The sequence below is a fragment of the Astyanax mexicanus genome, chromosome 17 (genome assembly GCF_023375975.1).
Source record: "Astyanax mexicanus isolate ESR-SI-001 chromosome 17, AstMex3_surface, whole genome shotgun sequence".
Classification (NCBI taxonomy): Eukaryota; Metazoa; Chordata; class Actinopteri; order Characiformes; family Acestrorhamphidae; genus Astyanax; species Astyanax mexicanus.
Window position 1 is genome coordinate 767229 of NC_064424.1, and position 20400 is coordinate 787628.

The window sequence follows — 20400 nt, forward strand, 5'->3', positions numbered from 1 at the left end:
TTTTAAGAGTTCAGAAATAATCAATATTTGGTGGAATAATCCTGCTTGGTTTTTAATCACAGTTTTTTTTCATGCATCTTGGCATCATGTTCTCCTCCACCAGTCTTACACACTGCTTTTGGATAACTTTATGCTGCTTCACACCTGGTGTATATATATATTAAAATGCCTCACACTGCTGGTGACTCGGCTCTAAAGATAAACTGAGGTTAAAATCTGGGTGAAAATAAAAAATGTAAAAGAGGATAAAGATAGTGATGGAGAAAAAAAATGAGAAAGAAAAGCCTGTTTCTGCTTTTCTCTCACAAATACTCTTACGCACACACACACACACATACACTCGCGCAAAAACACACACACACACACACACACACACTCCCTCCTTCACGGGAAATCCCACTTACATCTTTTCCTCTCTTTCCTCCTTTCTCTCCTCCTCTCGCGTAAGCCCTCTTCAAAGTGCGGGACGGGCTTTAAGCAGTGAAGACCTCGGCTGAGAGCGGCTTTTCATGTTTTAGTCTCATTAGAGGACGCTCCGCAGCTCCAACACTCTTAATTCAATTAATGTTTTCAAAGGAGGCTTAACTTCACCCCTAATTCCTCTATTCTACTGCAGCGGCGCTAACAATTACAATCACATCGCCAGAGGTTACAACTGCTCTCTCTTTCTGTTTCTGTGTCTTTTGGATTTTATTATTAATCATTTCCACATAATAGGCTCCCCCCTAATTAAGCACCAATAACACTGAATACACAGAATAAAGCCTAATAATAAGTAATGAGTATTTTTTTTTTACAAATGTCTAATTAAGACTTTATTAAGCAAATAATAAGTTTCATTAATAAGCGCCTGATTTGTGTTCCTAAAAATAAAGTGTTTGTACTCTTGATGCAATTTGTTAAAGCTCTAGTTTGAGTTAAATGGCTGTTCAGGTGCAGTATAATCTGATTTATTACTCAGATAATAACTACTACAGCTGTCCTAATCTGCTAATCTGCACTTGTACCTTCTTCCTGTATTTACTTTCTATTAACCCTGCCTCTCCCAGTTTCTGATTTTACTATTTATAGGTTTATGTTTGAGTAAAATGAACATTGTTGTTTTATTCTATAAACTACAGACAACATTTCTCCCAAATTACAAACAAAAATATTCTCATTTAGAGCATTTATTTACAGAAAATGAGAAATGTCTGAAATAAAAAAAAAGATGCAGAGCTTTCAGACCTCAAATAATGCAAAGAAAACAAAAAGTTCATATTCATAAAGTTTTAAGAGTTCAGAAATAATCAATATTTGGTGGAATAACCCTGGTGGTTTTTAATCACAGTTTTTTTCATGCATCTTGGCATCATGTTCTCCTCCACCAGTCTTACACACTGCTTTTGGATAACTTTATGCTGCTTTACTCCTGGTGTAAAAATTCAAGCAGTTCAGTTTGGTGGTTTGATGGTTTGTGATCATCCATCTTCCTCTTGATTATGTTCCAGAGGTTTTCAATTTGGTAAAATCAAAGAAACTCATCATTTTAAAGTGGTCTCTCATTTTTTTTTCCAGGGCTGTATATATCTGTGTATCCCTCTCTCTATCTTTCTCTCCGTCTCTCTCTCATTTGATTCCTATGATATTATTTGTCAGGAGAGTATTTGTGTAGCTCTCAGGACTGAAGGGTCTGGAAGTGGACCCTGTGTGTTCATGTTTGTGTATGTTTTTTCTCTAGTAGTGCTTCCCTTCCCCTCGTTCCCTCTCATCCTCTCTTCCCCTCTCTTCCCTCGCTCCCCTCGTTCGCTGGGCCGTGTGGCCGGTGGTGTTTGTGTAGCACTTCTCGTGAGCTTCCCGATGGTTATCTGCACTGTTTGTGTAAACACTCCACCACTTATCTAATAATGCGCCTGCCGCTGTCACCTCCTGCCACCCGGCACTCGGCCCCCTATTCACCGCCGCCGCCGCTGCCGCTCTGAAGTGGATTCAGTAATGCAGTGACTGAACTCTGAGAGGAGAGGAAGAGCTGATGGGCTGGTGAGTGAAGAGCTTCAGCCTTTGTAGTAAACAATGAGGATGTGTTGAGTAAACATTTACAAGACATTGAGATCCTGTTGGGAAGAGCTTCATCCAGACTTTAATTGTTTCTTTGCTTCGTCTAGTCACCTCTTAGCCTCGTTGTTTCTCGGTCTATTCGCCTGTTTGTCTATTAGTCTTTTCGTCTAGTCGTTTTTTCGTCTCTTCGCTTCTTCGTCTTTTCGCCTCTTCACCTAGTCGTTTCTTCACCTAGTCGTTTCTTCACCTAGTCGTTTCTTCACCTAGTTGTTTCTTCACCTAGTCGTTTCTTCGCCTAGTCGTTTCTTCGCCTACTCGTTTCTTCACCTAGTCGTTTCTTCGCCTAGTTGTTTCTTCACCTAGTCGTTTCTTCGCCTAGTTGTTTCTTCACCTAGTCGTTTCTTCGCCTAGTCGTTTCTTCGCCTAATCGTTTCTTTACCTAGTCGTTTCTTCACCTAGTCGTTTTTTTTGTCTACTCGCCTCTTCACCTAATCGTTTCTTCGCCTAGTTGTTTCTTCGCCTAGTCGTTTCTTCGCCTAGTTGTTTCTTCGCCTAGTCGTTTCTTCACCTTTGTCTGGTCGCCTCTTTGTTTATTTGCTTGTTTGTCTATTCGCCTAATTGTTTCTTCACCTAATCGTTTCTTCACCTAGTCGTTTCTTCGCTTAGTTGTTTCTTCACCTAGTCGTTTCTTTACCTAGTCATTTCTTTGCCTAATCGTTTCTTCACCTAGTCGTTTCTTCGCCTAGTCGTTTTTTTTGTCTATTCGCCTCTTCGCCTAATCGCTTCTTCGCCTAGTCATTTCTTCACCTAGTCATTTCTTCGCCTAGTCGTTCTTTTTGTCTATTCACCTCTTCACCTAGTCGTTTCTCCGTCTATTCGCATCTTTGCCTAGTTGTTTCTCAGCTATTCGCCCCTTCGTCTATTTGCCTGTTTGTCTGTTCGCCTCTTTACCTAGTTGCTTCTTCGTCTATTCACCTCTTTGTCTATTTGCCTTTTTGTCTATTTACCTCTTCACCTCTTCATTCGCCTTTTCATCTATTCACCTCTTCGTCTATTTGCCTGTTTGTCTATTCGCCTCTTCGTCTTTTTGTCTATTTGTCTATTTGCCTATTCACCTCTTCATGGTTTTGTCTATTCACCTCTTTGCCTAGTCGCCTCTTTGTCTCTTCGCCTCTTCTTTCGGCACCTTGGTAAAAACCTCTTCACTCAGCACTTTTTCCCAGACGCTCCAGAGTTTAAATGAAGAGTTCTGTCCTTCTGTCCACCTTTAAAGAAACCCTGATTCGAGCAATCAAGCAGCTGGTTTTGTGTCGTGAGGGTCTATTAGCATTTCTATAGGTTAAGTCTTAAGACACCTTAAGACGTTAAGTTGCTTAACGTTTTGATCGGGGATGTCAAAAGAGGGGTATCAGCTCCATTGACTTTCATCCATTCACTGAGAAATGGACTGTTGCTCAATTTTTTTTTACCCATTTTTGACGCGGCGCTCGGTGCTAAAGCCTGACTAAGAGTGACTTAGAGTGAGTAAGAGTGAGTAAGGGTGGCATTGTCTTCTCCTGTACGTGAAGAGCCCTTTCTTTCTTTCAGGTCGTCTTCCAGCACTGATGGCTTTTTTTCCGTTTAGCAGCAGCTGTAGTGAAACAAGTGCATGCAGGAGGTGTGTCTCCTGTCAAGGACGAGATCCACTTAACCCAGTTGAGAAAGCTGTCAAGATTGATTAATTAAGATCTTAATTTAGTTTCCTAATAATTGCATCAACACTAGGACCTGTTCTCCCCTCCCCTCCTCTTTTCCTGTTCACACAATGTGTATATGAGTTATGGCACGTTGCGCGCGGTTGCGGGAACGAGGAAGGCGGACGCGGATCTCGGCTGGGGGGAATGAAAGTGATGGTAAAGCTGGGGTTTACACAGTGTTGCAGAGAGATCTGAAATAGCTTGTCACCTTCTTCGACATGTTAACATATGGGAGGCAATAATTGAGTCCTGTGGGCCGCAGCAGTTCTCCGACGTGCCACACTGCCAGAGCTGCCTTCCCTTATTTCCCTTCCTGGCGTCAGTAACAGGATACGCCTGCCTTGTCAGACAAGAAAGGGTGTTGGAATGGCTGCAGGATCTTAATGAAGAGGGCTCTGTGAGACGAGACAATGAGAGGTGAGGGCTGGAGCTCTACGAAGAGCCACTTCGTGATGCGCTGAAACGAAATCCGGAGCGGGATCCAGTTCAACCTCCACTCTGCTGACGCAACGCCATATGTCCACAGACCGGTTTCCTCATCCCGGTGACAGGTTCCCATATTCAGAGCGTTTTCGTTTAAGGTGCAAAATCTCAAGTTAGTCCTGCTGTAGCTCCTACAGCCGGCGAGAGGAGGACAGCACTTTAGAGTAACTTTAGAGTAGAACTCTTCGAACACTAGTGAACTAGTGAAGCTCAGAACTCACACTGATTTGTTTTATACTCTTTTCTCTCAAATTTACACTTACTTAGAGTTTCTGTAAATGTTTGTTTAATGTAGATTCTTGTTTTACTGTGTTTAACTGCACTACCACCTTTAGACACACACTAATAAAAAGCTCACGTAAAAATGAAGCTGAACTGCTTGAATTTCTGCACCAGGAGTAAAGCAGCATAAAGTTATCCAAAAGCAGTGTGTAAGACTGGTGGAGGAGGAGAACATGATGCCAAGATGCATGAAAAAAACTGTGATTAAAAACCAGGATTATTCCACCAAATATTCAAAGATTTCTGAACTCGTAAAACTTTATGAATATGAACTTGTTGTTGTTTCTTTGCATTATTTGAGGTCTGAAAGCTCTGCATCTTTTATTTTTGGTTATTTCAACATTATTTCTCATTTTTATTTGCAAATAAACATGCTTAAATGACAATTTCTTTATTTGGAATTTGAGAGAGAAATGTTGTCCGTAGTTTATAGAATAAAACAACAATGTTAGTTTTAGAAATGGCTTTATAACCTTTTCCAGACTGATAGATCCAGTGATGATATCTAGCTTTTGGTCTACCTGTTTTTGCCAGGCAGGTGATTTTTAAGTGGTTTCTTGATTGAGAACAAGTGTGGCAGTAATCAGGCCTGGGCGTGGCTAGAGAAATTTAACTTAAAGTTAAACAAACTCAGCTCTACCTGTGATATTCATTCTCCTACAGACTAAGATACACAGGATGCACCTCACACTGACACTCACGATCACATGACACTGCACACGGCACCACCAGGAAGTAAATCACCAGAATACTAAACACCTGTGTTAGTCCCTATTTAAAGAGCTCACTTTAAATCATTCTTTGCTGAGTATTGATGCACATATCCAACAAAGTTAATTCACTTTAAACTTAATTTTAAATCAGTAAACCTGCAGACAATCGGACGAACGTCTTCAGAGTGTTTTTAAACAGACGGTTTTAGCCACATCATGTAAAAAAAAGATGACGGTACAGCACCTTTTTAACACCTCTATTTCATCAGCGGCTCGATCTCCGAGAGCGTTCGGCCCACACAGGGTTAAACGACCCACAATTCCTCATTAAAATTCAGGCTCACGTCCACCTTTATCATCAAACCTTCAGAAAAGACTTTCTTACGGCCGCGAGGGGAGGAGAGACGGCCGCGTCCCTCAGGAGCGAGTAGCGAATAGCGGATAGCCAATAGCGAGCGGCGAATATCCGTGCATGTGTTCCGCTTCAGCAGAGGAGCGGCGGACGCTGTTGGCTTCAGATTTGTGACATTTGCTGTCTTTGTTTGCCTGGCGGTGTGGAGAATTCCCCCGCGAGTCCCGGAGCTGCAGATCTACTCTAACAGGAACAGCTTGCTGAAAAAGCTCCCCATAACTTCAGCTCACACTTTCAGATATCTGTGCTTAACAACACAGAGTACAGTATCAGCGCGAGAACCACCTGCAGCAACGCTAAACACTAGCGCTGCAACGGTTAGTCCATATAATCGACAATGTTGATTATTTAAATTGTTCGACTACAAATTTCATTGTCGACTAATCGTTAATTTCTAACAGTAACAGCATTACACACTAAAGTGATGGGCACAGAAGTGCAATGTGAGATTACTCAATTGCACAATTACTCTCTAAATATCAGTAATTTCCATGTTTAAACAACATCTAGACATTTAAATGCCTCTTAAATCTCATGTTCAGCTGTGTCTATCATTTTATCATTCTATCATAGAGATGGAGGACATGGATATAGAATAATCGTTGACTAATCGACTAATAAAATAAATAAAATAATAATAATAATAATAATAATCGTCAGATTAGTCGACTACCAAAATAATCATCAGTTGCAGCCCTAGTAAAAACAACGCTGATCTGATTAACAGCGCATTATCTTCTATATAATTACTGGTTTTTACTGCTTTGTTTATTGGTCTGTTCATTTTATTATTTGATATATGTTATGTATGTATGTGAAGTATTGCAATTATATGTTATGGCAATATTAGCTAATGGGGATTAAAATAAAACAATAAAACATTTATAGGGTTACATTTGTTTTTAAAGTGTCTCTGAACTCGATAAATACATGAATCTATGATTAGTTATGTAGATATATATTAGATACATTAGTTCTGTCCTTTAAATTACTTTGAACATTGGCTGCACTTTTATATTTTTTATATTTTTCTCTCTTTCGGCTGTATGGGGACAGCCGTCTGTATATGTATGTATGTACATATATGAGATTGTCATTTATATGGAATATATGGCCATTTAAAGTTCAAAACATATATGTGAATATATACATACGTGATCTGCGTTAATGTGGGTGATGTACAGTAATGCGTGTGATGTACGTTAATGTGGGTGATGTACAGTAATGCGTGTGATGTACGTTAATGTGGGTGATGTACAGTAATGCGTGTGATGTATGTTAATGTGGGTGATGTACAGTAATGCGTGTGATGTACGTTAATGTGGGTGATGTACAGTAATGCGTGTGATGTACGTTAATGTGGGTGATGTACAGTAATGCGTGTGATGTACGTTAATGTGGGTGATGTACAGTAACATGGGTGAAGTACGGTAACACGGGTAATGTGCAGTAAAACGGGTGTGGTATGGTATGTATGGTAACATGAGTGATGTATGTTAATGCAGGTGATGTACAGTAATGCGTGTGATGTACATTAATGTGGGTGATGTACAGTAATGCGTGTGATGTATGTTAATGTGGGTGATGTACAGTAACAAGGGTGATGTACGGTAACACTAGAAATGTGCAGTAAAATGGGTGATGTATGGTAATGCGGGTAATGTACGGTAATGTGTGTGATGTATGTTAGCGCGAATGATGTACATTAATGTGGATGATGTACGGTAACGAGGGTGATGATGTACGTTACTGCAGGTGATGTAATAAGGTAATAAGGATAATGTATGGTAATGCTAGTGATTGTACATTAATGCGTGTGATGATGTGCATTAATGTGGGTGATGTATGTTAATGCAGGTAATGTACAATAACGAGGGTGATGATGTACAGTAAAGTGTGTGATGTACGGTGATGCAAGTGATGTACAGTAACTTGTGTGATGCATGTTAACGCGAGTGATGTATGTTAATGCAGGTGATGTACGGTAAGTGTATGAGCCGTGTACGATCCGCCACATGTCTGCAGTATTACAGTGTACAGAGCAGCGGGCGCGCGAGAGGAGCTGACACAGCGCTGTAAAGTGAGTTCATGCCGGCGCGAGTGCGACACTGGAGCTGAAATAAATAGGCTGAGGGTGCCAGTGAACAAGGATAATTACACGAGGAGCCGACACTGTGAAACCCACACCCTAACAGTCTCACGCACCACGCCATACGCTCATTAGCTCTTCCTCCTCCGACTATTACACCATCCCTCTCTCTCTCTCTCTCTACCTCTCGCGCAGTCCCTCGCTTGCTCTACACTCTTTGGAACTCACACAGCCTGTAGCATGTAGATAATCCATACACTCGCGCCTGAAGAGCCACTTCAGACTGCCTGAAGAACCTTTTAAACCCTTACACCAGCAGTGCTATTTTCTTATCGTACATATCATACTTTACCTCAGCAGTGCTACTCACCTCACATGACTTTTACTAAACAAAAACAAAATGCTATGAATATGTTAGATCAGCTAACGTTACTATCCTAGTCCTGTACAGCTCGTAGCTTTCAGGTGGAAAGACGAGATAAAGAGTAAACTGATAAATACTGAGTGTTTATTTAGTTTAGTTTATTCAAGTAGAGAGAATAAAAATGAACTTAAACATGCCGTTTGTCGGCTCTCACTTCCAGCTCTCTCCCTCACTCCCTGCACTGTGTGCACAGCACCGCTCTGATATTTAGATACTGATAATGCCTCTACTTACAACAAAAAAATCTTAATTTTAGAGAAAACACTGTGATACTATGACTTCAAATGAATGAGTTATTGTTCACTTTGATTCAACACAACTGCTGTTTTTGCCATTTTCAGACGCATTTCTTTTTAGTTGCCAAGAACTTGATACATGCCTAGATCAAAGGATTGTGAACTCATTTAAACACATGTATGCAATTGACAAACAAACACACACACACAGAAACACACACAGTAAAAATGAACTTAAACATGCCGTTTGTCGGCTCTCCCTGTTGGCTCTGTCCCTCACTCCCTGCACTGTGTGCACAGCACTGCTCAAAAAATTGTCATTTTAGAGGAAACACTTTGATACTATGATTTAAAATAAATTAGCTATAGATCAAAGGCTTGTTAAGTCATTCAAACACATGTGCGCAACTGACAAACAAAATCACACAGTAAAAATGAACTTAAACATGCCGTTTGTCGGCTCTCCCTGACAGCTCTCTCCCTCACTCCCTGCACTGTGTGCACAGCACTGCTCTGATACTCAGATACTGATAACGCCAATACTGCTTAAAATCCAAATATTAGAGGAAACATTGTGATACTATGACTTAAAATACATTAGTTATAGATCAAAGAGTTGTAAAAACATTCAAACACATGTACACAACTGACAAACACACACACATGCACACACACACACACACACACACAGTAAAAATGAACTTAAACATGCCGTTTGTCGGCTCTCACTGCCAGCTCTCTCCCTCACTCCCTGCACTGTGTGCACAGCACCGCTCTAAAAAAAAAAAATAATTTTAGAGGAAACACTTTGATATTATGACTCAAAATAAATTAGTTACAGATCAAATAGTTGTAAAGTCTTTCAAACACATGTACACAACTGACAAACACACACACACACACATATACAGGCCACTTACAGTAAATCAAAACCAAATCCGGGCGAGGAGCGGCGGGCGAGGCCTTTGTTCAGAGCGGAGTGGAGCTCGGCCGAACAAAAGCCAGAATCCAGAGGGAAGATCACGCTTGGCAGAGGGCTGACATGTTTGTCATCTGCAAACTATTTTTTGCGGAGCCAAGAAAACAAACATTTCAGAGCAGCAATTTAACTGGGTGCCATTAGCGCGAGGGCAAGTGAGGGAAAAGAGCGCGAGAGCGGGGGAGCGAGGGAGGAGAACAGAGGGAGAGACTCCACTGTTATTTAAACCAGTCCACCACAAAACACAGAGATAAATAAACCTATTGTTGCTCTGTGTCGAACCCGAACGCCGGGAACAGAAAACCCACCACAATAAAGAGAGAGAGAGACGACAAAACTATCACTCTATTCTTTAAACTGAGAGAGAGAGAGAGAGAGCAGGACTATCACTCTATTCTTTACACTGAGAGAGAGAGAGAGAGAGAGAGAGAGAGAGAGATCAGGACTATCACTCTATTCTTTAAACTGAGAGAGAGAGAGATCAGGACTATCACTCTGTTCTTTAAACTGAGAGAAAGAGAGAGAGCAGGACTATCACTCTATTCTTTACACTGAGAGAGAGAGAGAGAGAGAGAGAGAGAGCAGGACTATCACTCTATTCTTTACACTGAGAGAGAGAGAGAGAGAGAGAGAGAGAGAGAGAGAGATCAGGACTATCACTCTATTCTTTAAACTGAGAGAGAGAGAGATCAGGACTATCACTCTGTTCTTTAAACTGAGAGAAAGAGAGAGAGCAGGACTATCACTCTATTCTTTACACTGAGAGAGAGAGAGAGAGAGACGACAAAACTATCACTCTATTCTTTAAACTGAGAGAGAGAGCAGGACTATCACTCTGTTCTTTAAACTGAGAGAAAGAGAGAGCAGGACTATCACTCTATTCTTTAAACTGAGAGAGAGAGAGAGAGAGAGAGAGAGACGACAAAACTATCACTCTATTCTTTAAACTGAGAGAGAGAGAGAGAGAGAGAGAGAGAGAGAGAGAGAGAGAGATGACAAAACTATCACTCTATTCTTTAAACTGAGAGAGAGAGCAGGACTATCACTCTATTCTTTACACTGAGAGAGAGAGAGAGAGAGAGAGAGAGAGCAGGACTATCACTCTATTCTTTACACTGAGAGAGAGAGAGAGAGAGAGAACAGGACTATCACTCTATTCTTTAAACTGAGAGAAACAGAGAGAGCAGGACTATCACTTTATTCTTTAAACTGAGAGAGAGAGAGAGAGAGAGAGAACAGGACTATCACTCTATTCTTTAAACTGAGAGAAACAGATCCTCGCTCGCCCATTCGAATCAAACTCTGCACTCACATATATCTCTATCCTTCTTTCTCTCTCTTTTTCCTTCCTTCCTTCTATCTATCTATCTATCTATCTATCTATCTATCTATCTATCTATCTATCTATCTATCTATCTATCTATCTATCTTTACTCTTATCTCTCTATCCTTCTCTCTGTCCTTCTATCTCTCTCTCGCTATCCTTTTATATATCTATCTGTCTATCTCGCGATCCTTCCATCTCTCTTTATCTCTTTTTTTCTTCTTTCTCTCTCTCCTTATAGTCCTCTCTGTCTCTCTCTCGATCTCTATTCTTCTATTTCTCGCTATCCTTCTATCATGTCATCACTCTTTCTCCTTCTCTCTCTCTCTCTCATCCCCCTCTCTCTCTCTCTCTCTCTCTCTCTCGTTGATGAGAGGAAAATCATGCGAATTCAGCAGGGAAGCTTTCGCTTCAAATTAACCCAATAAAACGCTAAATTTTCCCCTTCCTGTAAAAACCCTTAATAAGCTGTAAAAAGTGTTGGACATTTATAATTCAGAGTCGTCAATAAGGAGAGCAATTTCCCAACTGAGGAAAGAGTGGAGGGTCAAACTGAGGGAGTGAAAGAATCTCGTTTCTCTATTGTCTCTTATTTCTCTGCTTTATGACTTCACTCACAGCGTTTCTGTTTCAGAGTTCGATCTGCAATTCATTTTTTATTTTCTGTCCTTTTCATTTTTTTGCCTTTCGTTTCTCATTTCAATGCAGCCTGGAACGGATTTCCTAAAGCATCAGTAATTACCAACATTCAGGATCATCATGTCTTTCCTGTGTCTTTCTGTTGGAGTTTTTAAGCTTATTTTGTACAAAATATCAGCAATATTACCTCTATTGGTTACAGCAGCTCAGTGGCTTTACTGAACAGCCAAATCAGCTCTTGCTCCTGCCCCACCCCTAAACCCATACATCACCCAGTGCCACTCCCAAACTACCCCTCCTCAGGGGGTTTAGTTACCCTTAAAGAGCTTTGAGTTTTGAAGACACTGCAGATACTATACCATGTCCAGCTGCTGCATCTTAGCTCTATAATCCCTGATTATAGAAAATGTGTGGGATGCGTTTCTATTGGACGCATCTCTACAGCAGATTTTTCTACTGTATTTAGTTTAACAGGCATTTAGTTAGCAGAACACAGCTGTAATATACTCTACATCCTCTGGTACCCAATGGTACCGCACTGTTTCTACAGGACACTGTTTTGTTTTTTTATTGAATTGTATTGGTTTGGGTTGGGTTAGTCTGAACTGGTTTAGTTTGGATTAACTTGGTTTAGTTTCTGATTGAATTGGTTTGGCAAATTGTACTCAGCTGAATGAATTAGCCAGACTTGGCTTGGATTGGTTTAGATTAGATTGGTTTGCTTTAGATTGGTTTGGTTTGGCTTGGTTTGGTTTGGTTTGGTTTGGCTTAGCTTGGTTTAATTTGGTTTGGTTTGGTTTGGTTTAGTTTGGTTTGGCTTGGCTTGGTTTGGCTGGGTTTGGCTTGGTTTGGTTTAGATTGGTTTGTTTTGGTTTAGATTGGATTGGTTTGACTTGGTTTAGATTGGATTGGTTTTGTTTAGCTTGGTTTGGCTTGGTTTGGTTTAGATTGGTTTGTTTTGGTTTAGATTGGATTGGTTTGACTTGGTTTAGATTGGATTGGTTTCGTTTAGCTTGGTTTGGGTTGGTTTCGATTGGTTTGGTTTGGCTTGGTTTGGCTTGACTTAGTTTGGATTGGTTTGGCTTGACTTGGTTTGGCTTGGTTTGGTTTGGCTTGGTTTGGCTTGTCTTGGCTTGGCTTGGCTTGTCTTGGTTTGGTTTGGTTTGGTTTGGTTTGGTTTGGTTTGGCTTGTCTTGGCTTGGCTTGGCTTGGTTTGGTTTGGTTTGGTTTGGATTGGTTTGTTTTGGTTTGGCTTGGCTTGGCTTGGTTTAGTTTGGATTGGCTTGGCTTGGTTTGGTTTAGATTGGTTTGTTTTGGTTTAGATTGGATTGGTTTGACTTGGTTTAGATTGTATTGGTTTCGTTTAGCTTGGTTTGGTTTGGTTTAGATTGGTGTGGTTTGGCTTGGTTTGGCTTGACTTGGTTTGGCTTGACTTAGTTTGGATTGGTTTGGCTTGACTTGGTTTGGCTTGGTTTGGTTTGGTTTGGCTTGTCTTGGTTTGGCTTGGATTGGATTGGATTGGATTGGCTTGGATTGGCTTGGCTTGGCTTAGATTGGATTGGTTTGGTTTAGATTGGTTTGGTTTGGTTTGGCTTGGTTTGAAGACACTACAGACATTATACCATGTCCAGCTGTATCTTCAGATATATAATCCCTGATTATAGAAAATGTGTGGGATGCTGTTCTATTGGACGTGTCTCTACAGCAGATTTTTCAATGGTATTTAGTTTAACAGGTGTTTAGTTAATAAAGAAATTAAGAAATTGATGCCAGTAACCAGCGACAGTGTGTGACTAGCAGTCAGCTGCAGAACACAGCTGTAATATACTCTACATCCCCCGGTACCCAATGGTACCACAGTGTTTCTACAGAACACTCAGTACAGGAACAGCAGCAGAGCGCACGGCGGCGGCGCGCTGACCCCGAATGACGACAGCGTGTTGGGAGTTTAGAGCTGCTGAACTGCTGCTGGCCCAGTGAAAGCTGCACATGTGGACATAATGAAGCAGGTAATCACCGGAGCAGCGTGGGGTAAACGCTGCACTTCTCCAGGTAGCAGCGAGAGAGCGAGAGAGCGAGAGAGCAGTGTTCAGGTTCAGGGTGTTTTAAGAGAGCTGCTGCGCTTACTTGGACCTGATGTGTTCCAGAGCCGGTTTTTATATCCTCCAGTCAAGTGAAGTAGTAAAAACAGCATGCGGTAAAATTAAACCAGTATAAAACAGTAATAATCTATTAACCACACCATCCAGGAGAGCTGGAGAAACCGAGAGAGAGAGAGAGAGAGAGAGAGAGAGAGAGAGAGAGAGAGAGAGAAAGGGAACAGTGTTTGGAGGTTAATGTTACAGAAAAGAACACTTGAGTCTATTAGTAATTAGGTAATATTATATGCAGAAATAAAGTAAAGTTTACTAAAAGAAAGGATTGACTGAAGTTCAGTTCACTTATTTACTCTGTATAACATTAAGTCTTGAAACCAAGTTGAAGTTACTTAAATTTACATGAAATTAAATTTACTTAAAAAAAAGCAAATGCAGAAAGTTTTTTAGCAAAACTTTTGTTAAAGTAAATTTTACGCATCATTTTTTTTTAAGTGAACTTACTTGTAAATAATCTATAACACATTACCCACTTATCATGTATATATTTCCATCCTGGATGTAAATTTTATATTTATATTTAGATAGTTTATATCTTTTTCTTTTTGTACTTTATTTTCTACTTTAAATTTTTATGTGGTATACTTGGCGAAGAGCAAAGAAAGAATTTAATTGTACGAGGAAACTTGTTTCAATATACTGTTTATATGCACTGACTAGGGTTGCAGCGGTAACCGGTTTCACGGTATACCATGGTATTAAAATGCACGGTTATCATACCGTGTGTGTTTGCTTATTACCGGTAAAACACAAGCCAGCGGAGAAACTCACCCGCGCATGCGCAACTCTGCTCCGCTTCAGCTCCTCAGCACACAGCGGTGAGAACAGCAGAAAGTGCATCAGACTAAACAAATCTCCGTCCGCCTAAAAAAAGGCTAAACTAAAATCAGCAGTGTGGGACTATTTCAGATACCCGCCGAACGCACCCGAGGATGGGTATCCGATTTGTAATCAATGTGGCCGTAAAGTCACAGCTAAAGGTGGACATACGTCAAACCTGTTCTCCCATCTCCAAGAACAGCACCCCGCCGTGCAGCGCAAAGTATGTGTTTAGTTTATCATTTTAATCTGAACATAAATAAAACCTCTTTGTAGTCGTGCACAACCCATGCGGTAAGCGCCCGCAAAAGCGCTGAGTTATCCGAAATTTGGGCACGCAGGTACAGGCGTGAAGTGCGTGCTACGACGGATTCACGTGTCCGTGTAAAGGTGCTCGCCGGACTGGATGTGAAAGACGCCATTCATTTACATGCGTTAATTTTCAAATTCTGACGTGCCTGTTTTTCATATGTTAAAACCAGACTCAGAAATAAATCCCCTCTATCTGGTTATATACCAACTTGGCAGTAAAACGGACGTTTACAAGAGTTGTTGATCAGACACTGACCCAGGCTCAGTTTATCAGATATTAAATAATTTAAACTTAAATAATTGTACTGAATAGTTTAAACACAGGATCTTTACTTCTTAGAGGACATGTAATGTGTGACACGTGTGTGTGTGTGTGTGTGTGTGTGTGTGTGTGTGTGTGTGTGTGTATATATATATATATACACACACACACACAATGACCTTAAGAGTAGTGGAAAAACCTGGTTTCCTTCACCTAATGGTGTACAGTTTATTTTTTTTAAGGAGACATTATCTATATAGTTGTTCCAGGTTTCTACAATAAATAGTTAATTGAACAAAAAACCTTTGTTGTAATTTCTTTAAGGGTCAGTTTAATAATATATGTAACAAACTGTGATACCGTGATAACCGTGATACCGCGGTATTTTCTGAGAGGGTTATCATACCGTGAAAATCTCATACCGTTGCAACCCTAGCACTGACTAGACAATAAACAATAATAAAGTGACACCAAATCTTTTATCGATCTAAAAACGATGAAGATTTTATCGAGTACGATTCGATAAGGCTGAACCGCATCGACCGCTCTGGTTCTTCCTGCAGTATCCGCTCTGACGGACTCGTATTCACCCCCCCCCCCACCATGATCTGATCTGCAGCTACGTCTCCATACGGCAGAGACATAAATAAACCGGAGCAGTGGGACCTGACGGGGTTCCCACACAAATCACTCTCCACATAAACACTCACTTTAGGTGTTTATTCGCCGGGGCTTGTGGGAGTCGGAGTCCGGGGGCTCGGGGGGCTCGGCGGTTCAGTGGACGGGTTTTGTGTTTCGGCTGCAGATCAGAGTTTTCCTGACCTCAGAGCAGCAGACAAGTTCTACCAGGAGACTCAATCACATGTCACTCAAGCTTCAATCACCAATCACCAGCTTCCACCTTCCACAACACGACCTCTCTGCTTTCAGAGGCTCCGCCCCCCTGCCTTCTACGTATTGGCAGGATCTAATCCAGATGTTGCAAACTGTGGGTTTGGTCTGAATTTCATTTGATTGGCTTGATTTGGTTTGTTTTTAATTAATTTGAATTGGTTTGCTTTGGTTTGGTTTGGGATGGATTTGTCTGTATTGAATTGGTCTGGATTTAATTGTCTTTGTTTGGTTCGTCTTGACTTAACTTAACTTATCTTGACTTGACTTGGCTTGGTTTTATTTGTCTTGTCTTGTCTTGTCTTGTCTTGATTTGACTTGACTTGGTTTGGTCTGGATTTAATTGGCTCGGCTTGGCTTAATTTGTCTTGTCTTGTCCTGTCTTGTCTTGGCTAAATTTGTCTTATTATGTCCTGTCTTACTTTGTCTCGTCTTGTCCTGTCTTGGCTTAATTTGTCTTGTCTTGTCTTGTCTTGTCCTGTCCTGTCCTGTCCTGTCCTGTCTTGTCTTGATTTGTCTTGTCTTGTCTTGTCCTGTCTTGTCTTGGCTTAATTTGTCTTGTCTTGTCCTGTCCTGTCCTGTCTTTCTTGTCTTTTCCTGTCCTGTCTCGTCTTGATTTGTCTTGTCTTGTCCTGTCTTGGCTTAATTTGTCTTGTCTTGTCTTGCCTTGTCTTGTCTTGTCCTGTCCTGTCCTGTCCTGTCTTGTCTCGTCTCGTCTTGACTTGAATTGACTTGATTTGCTCTAAAAAAGCACACCTGCTGCAAACTTATCAATTTATTACCAACCTATTCTGATCCTAATTGAAGTGTTGAGATTTGGGAGTAATGCACGGTAATGTGTGATGTGGAGGGACACCACACTTTTACAGATTCAATTCAATAAAATTCAATAAAAATGTTCAATGTCCAACATTATGAAACAGAAAGAGTATCTGGCCACACCCACGTCCACAGATGTGTTTCATAAAGCAGTGAAGGTCAGGGTGTTGAGTGTGTTGGGGGTGCTGTGTGCGTGGGGGGGGTACTGCACACAGCGCAGGTTTTCCTTCTATTGTCATCGGCAAGATGGATAACACCGCTCATTACAGCCAAGCGATTGTCAGCATTTCCGGAACGATTTATAAAAAGAAAAGAAAGAAATCTGCACACCCTGTCGCACAGCAAACACAATCCACACTCTTCTTCCACACCGTCCGAGACTTCGTAAACATATCACTGAACATATATATACATATATATCCTCTTGATGAGAATTTTAACCTAGCCAATATTACTGTTTGGATTGGACTGGCTGTAGAAACTTTTGACTGGGATTCCCGCCATCATGTTTTAAATCTGTTGAGTCTCCATATGAGGCCAATGGATCAATGTTTTAAAAAAACATCTATTCATTACATTACATTACATTTCATTTGGCAGACGCTTTTGTCCAAAGCGACTTACAATAATGACGTACAAAAGAAATAGGAATTTAGATAACCCATTTTTAGATAGGGCTTAAAGGAGGTCGAAGGGAAATAATGTGATAGAGAAGTGAAGGAGAGGAAGAAGGAAATGAGGTTAGAAATAGTTAGGTTAGTGTGTTAGAGGTGTTAGGAGAGTAAGTGCTCTTTGAAGAGCTCTGTCTTCAGGAGTTTATTAAAGATAGCGAGAGATTCTCCTGATCTGGTAGTAGAAGGTAGTTAGTTAGAGGTGTTAGGAGAGTAAGTGCTCTTTGAAGAGCTCTGTCTTCAGGAGTTTATTAAAGATAGTGAGAGATTCTCCTGATCTGGTAGTGGAAGGTAGTTAGTTAGAGGTGTTAGGAGAGTAAGTGCTCTTTGAAGAGCTCTGTCTTCAGGAGTTTATTAAAGATAGCGAGAGATTCTCCTGATCTGGTAGTAGAAGGTAGTTAGTTAGAGGTGTTAGGAGAGTAAGTGCTCTTTGAAGAGCTCTGTCTTCAGGAGTTTATTAAAGATAGTGAGAGATTATCCTGATCTGGTAGTGGAAGGTAGTTAGTTAGAGGTGTTAGGAGAGTAGGTGCTCTTTGAAGAGCTCTGTCTTCAGGAGTTTATTAAAGATAGTGAGAGATTCTCCTGATCTGGTAGTGGAAGGTAGTTAGTTAGAGGTGTTAGGAGAGTAAGTGCTCTTTGAAGAGCTCTGTCTTCAGGAGTTTCTTAAAGATAGTGAGAGATTCTCCTGATCTGGTAGTAGAAGGTAGTTAGTTAGAGGTGTTAGGAGAGTAAGAGCTCTTTGAAGAGCTCTGTCTTCAGGAGTTTATTAAAGATAGTGAGAGATTCTCCTGATCTGGTAGTGGAAGGTAGTTAGTTAGAGGTGTTAGGAGAGTAAGAGCTCTTTGAAGTGCTCTGTCTTCAGGAGTTTCTTAAAGATAGTGAGAGATTCTCCTGATCTGGTAGTAGAAGGTAGTTAGTTAGAGGTGTTAGGAGAGTAAGAGCTCTTTGAAGAGCTCTGTCTTCAGGAGTTTATTAAAGATAGTGAGAGATTCTCCTGATCTGGTAGTAGAAGGTAGTTTGTTCCACCATTGGGGAACTCTGTATGAGAACAGTCTGGATTGCTTTGTGTGAATGTTTGTTTGGTAAAGCGAGGCGACGTTCATTGGAGGAGCGCAGCGGCCGGGAGGTAGCGTAAGCCTTCAGGAGCGAGTGCAGGTAGGAAGGAGCTGTTCTGTATCACCTTGTAGGCGATTGTAAGAGTTTTGAATTTGATGCATCAACTGGTAGCCAATGGAGCTCAATGAGCAGCGGGGTGACATGTGCCCGTTTTGGCTGGTTGAAGATCAGACGTGCTGCTGCGTTCTGAATCATCTGTAGTGGTTTTACTACACAGGCCGGGAGGCCAGTTAGCAGGGCATTGCAGTAGTCTATATCTCTCTCTCTCTCTCTCTCTCTCTATATATATATATATATAAATCTACATATATATATAGAAATATATAGTTATATCATCATTTATAAATAATTAGAACAGTTCCGCTGTATGTTAGTATTCAGTTTAAGCGTGTCAGGCTCCTTTTGGCCCATCCAGAGTTCTACATCCTCTGTTGTCCTCTCTGTGTGTCGTTTTTATAGAGCTTTATTAATCCTGGCTCGATCCCAGACGTCTCAGAGCTTCAGCGGCGCTGACAGTCCAACATACAGTACTGTACACGCGCAGGAATGCAGCGGCATCCACAGAAACGGTTATTAAAGGAAATGCTAGCAGGCCTAGCGTTACATTACAGGGTGGGAGGAGGTGATGTCTGGTTCTTATAACTTAGTCCTGTCAATCAAACCCCCTAAACTCTAAATTCTAAACATGCTTTCCTACATTGTACTGTCTGTTTCTACATGGGGTAAGGATGGGGGGGGGGTAATGGGGCACCATGCCCAGTGGAGCTGGGGGTCTGTAATCCGGGGGTCTGTTAGAGTCCTGATACAGTCATGTAGAAGGACTGAACTGATGGATGGGGGGGGGGGGGGGGGGGGGGCGGGTCTGCTGTATATCACCCACCTCCAGCCAGAACACCGACAGACCCATTACTTATCATTAGCACTCAGAGCACTGGAAACAGACTCAACCCTTAAATTGGTTCCACTTTACTTGGATGGTCTACATTCAGTAGAATAGTCTTCCATTCTACAGTAGAACTACAGAACTACAGAACTAACATTTAACTGAATATCTATTACAAGCATCTAAACTCTCACCTGAACATTAATATTTCTCAACGGAATCTAAACCTACAACCCAACACTAACCCTACTAGTTAGCCTAAAACTCAAATCTAACCCATAATCTCTTAAAAACTATTAAATGGTATAAAGCTTGGCGTGCCTTGCTTTGGTTTGTTCTGGTTTAGTTTGGTCTGGATTGAATTGGACTGGTTTGTTTTTGACTGACTTGATGTGGCTTAACCTCAACCTACAATCTAACCCTAACCCGACTATTAGCCTAAAACTCAAATCTAACCCATGAACTCTTACAAACTATTAGTTGTTATGGTTATTGTACAGAATTATGGTTATGTTTGGGCCAGGTTTTTGTATAGGGTTACATTCAATATAGAATTATTTCCATTCTAATAAAAATTTAATTGCATTTAATAGACCTTTAGTCGAATGTTAGTTGATGTTGAGCATCTACAACCATCAACAACGGATCATTCATGTAAAATAAGAAATAAACAAATCCCTAATTCTATCATGGAAAAAAAAAACAATCATATCCCAGCTGGCCATCGACATCAATAGACTTTAATTTCAGGTTGAATGTTGGTCATGATGGAGGTATTGCTGAATCAGCAACAGGAAGATATAAAATATAATTTTATAATCTACAGTATTATTTTATGTTCTAGCTTTACTTTTAAATCTTAAATTCATATGTATTTACTATTATCAGCCTCTGCTGTGGAATGCTTGGCTACACTTTAAATCATGGTCACTCTTAATGAGTGTAAATAAACACTGATTAATTGATTTATTAATTCATTGATTGCATTAAACCCATAGATGCATTGTAGTGGAAGAAAAGAGTAGGAGGAGCTACTTTATAATATAAGCACTAAATAAATATCCTGAATGTTCCTAAAGTGCATCATCATCAGATAAGTGAGAGCTGGTAGGATTGT

General features: G+C 40.8%; 1 protein-coding gene and 2 long non-coding RNA genes across 5 annotated transcripts in view; 1 reads left to right on the forward strand and 2 right to left on the reverse strand.

Moving 5' to 3' along the window:
• ebf1b (EBF transcription factor 1b) overlaps window positions 1-20400 on the reverse strand; it is a 219206-nt gene that overhangs the window by 129051 nt on the left and 69755 nt on the right. The window lies entirely within an intron of this gene.
• LOC125782503 (uncharacterized) lies at window positions 2081-4778 on the reverse strand. The gene is made up of 3 exons (XR_007425210.1): window positions 2716-4778; window positions 2365-2683; window positions 2081-2300 (listed from the first exon to the last, which is right to left on the reverse strand). It is a non-coding gene; the product is annotated as an uncharacterized LOC125782503 (long non-coding RNA).
• LOC125782501 (uncharacterized) lies at window positions 17558-17966 on the forward strand. Its single transcript, XR_007425206.1, has 3 exons — window positions 17558-17575; window positions 17679-17781; window positions 17885-17966. It is a non-coding gene; the product is annotated as an uncharacterized LOC125782501 (long non-coding RNA).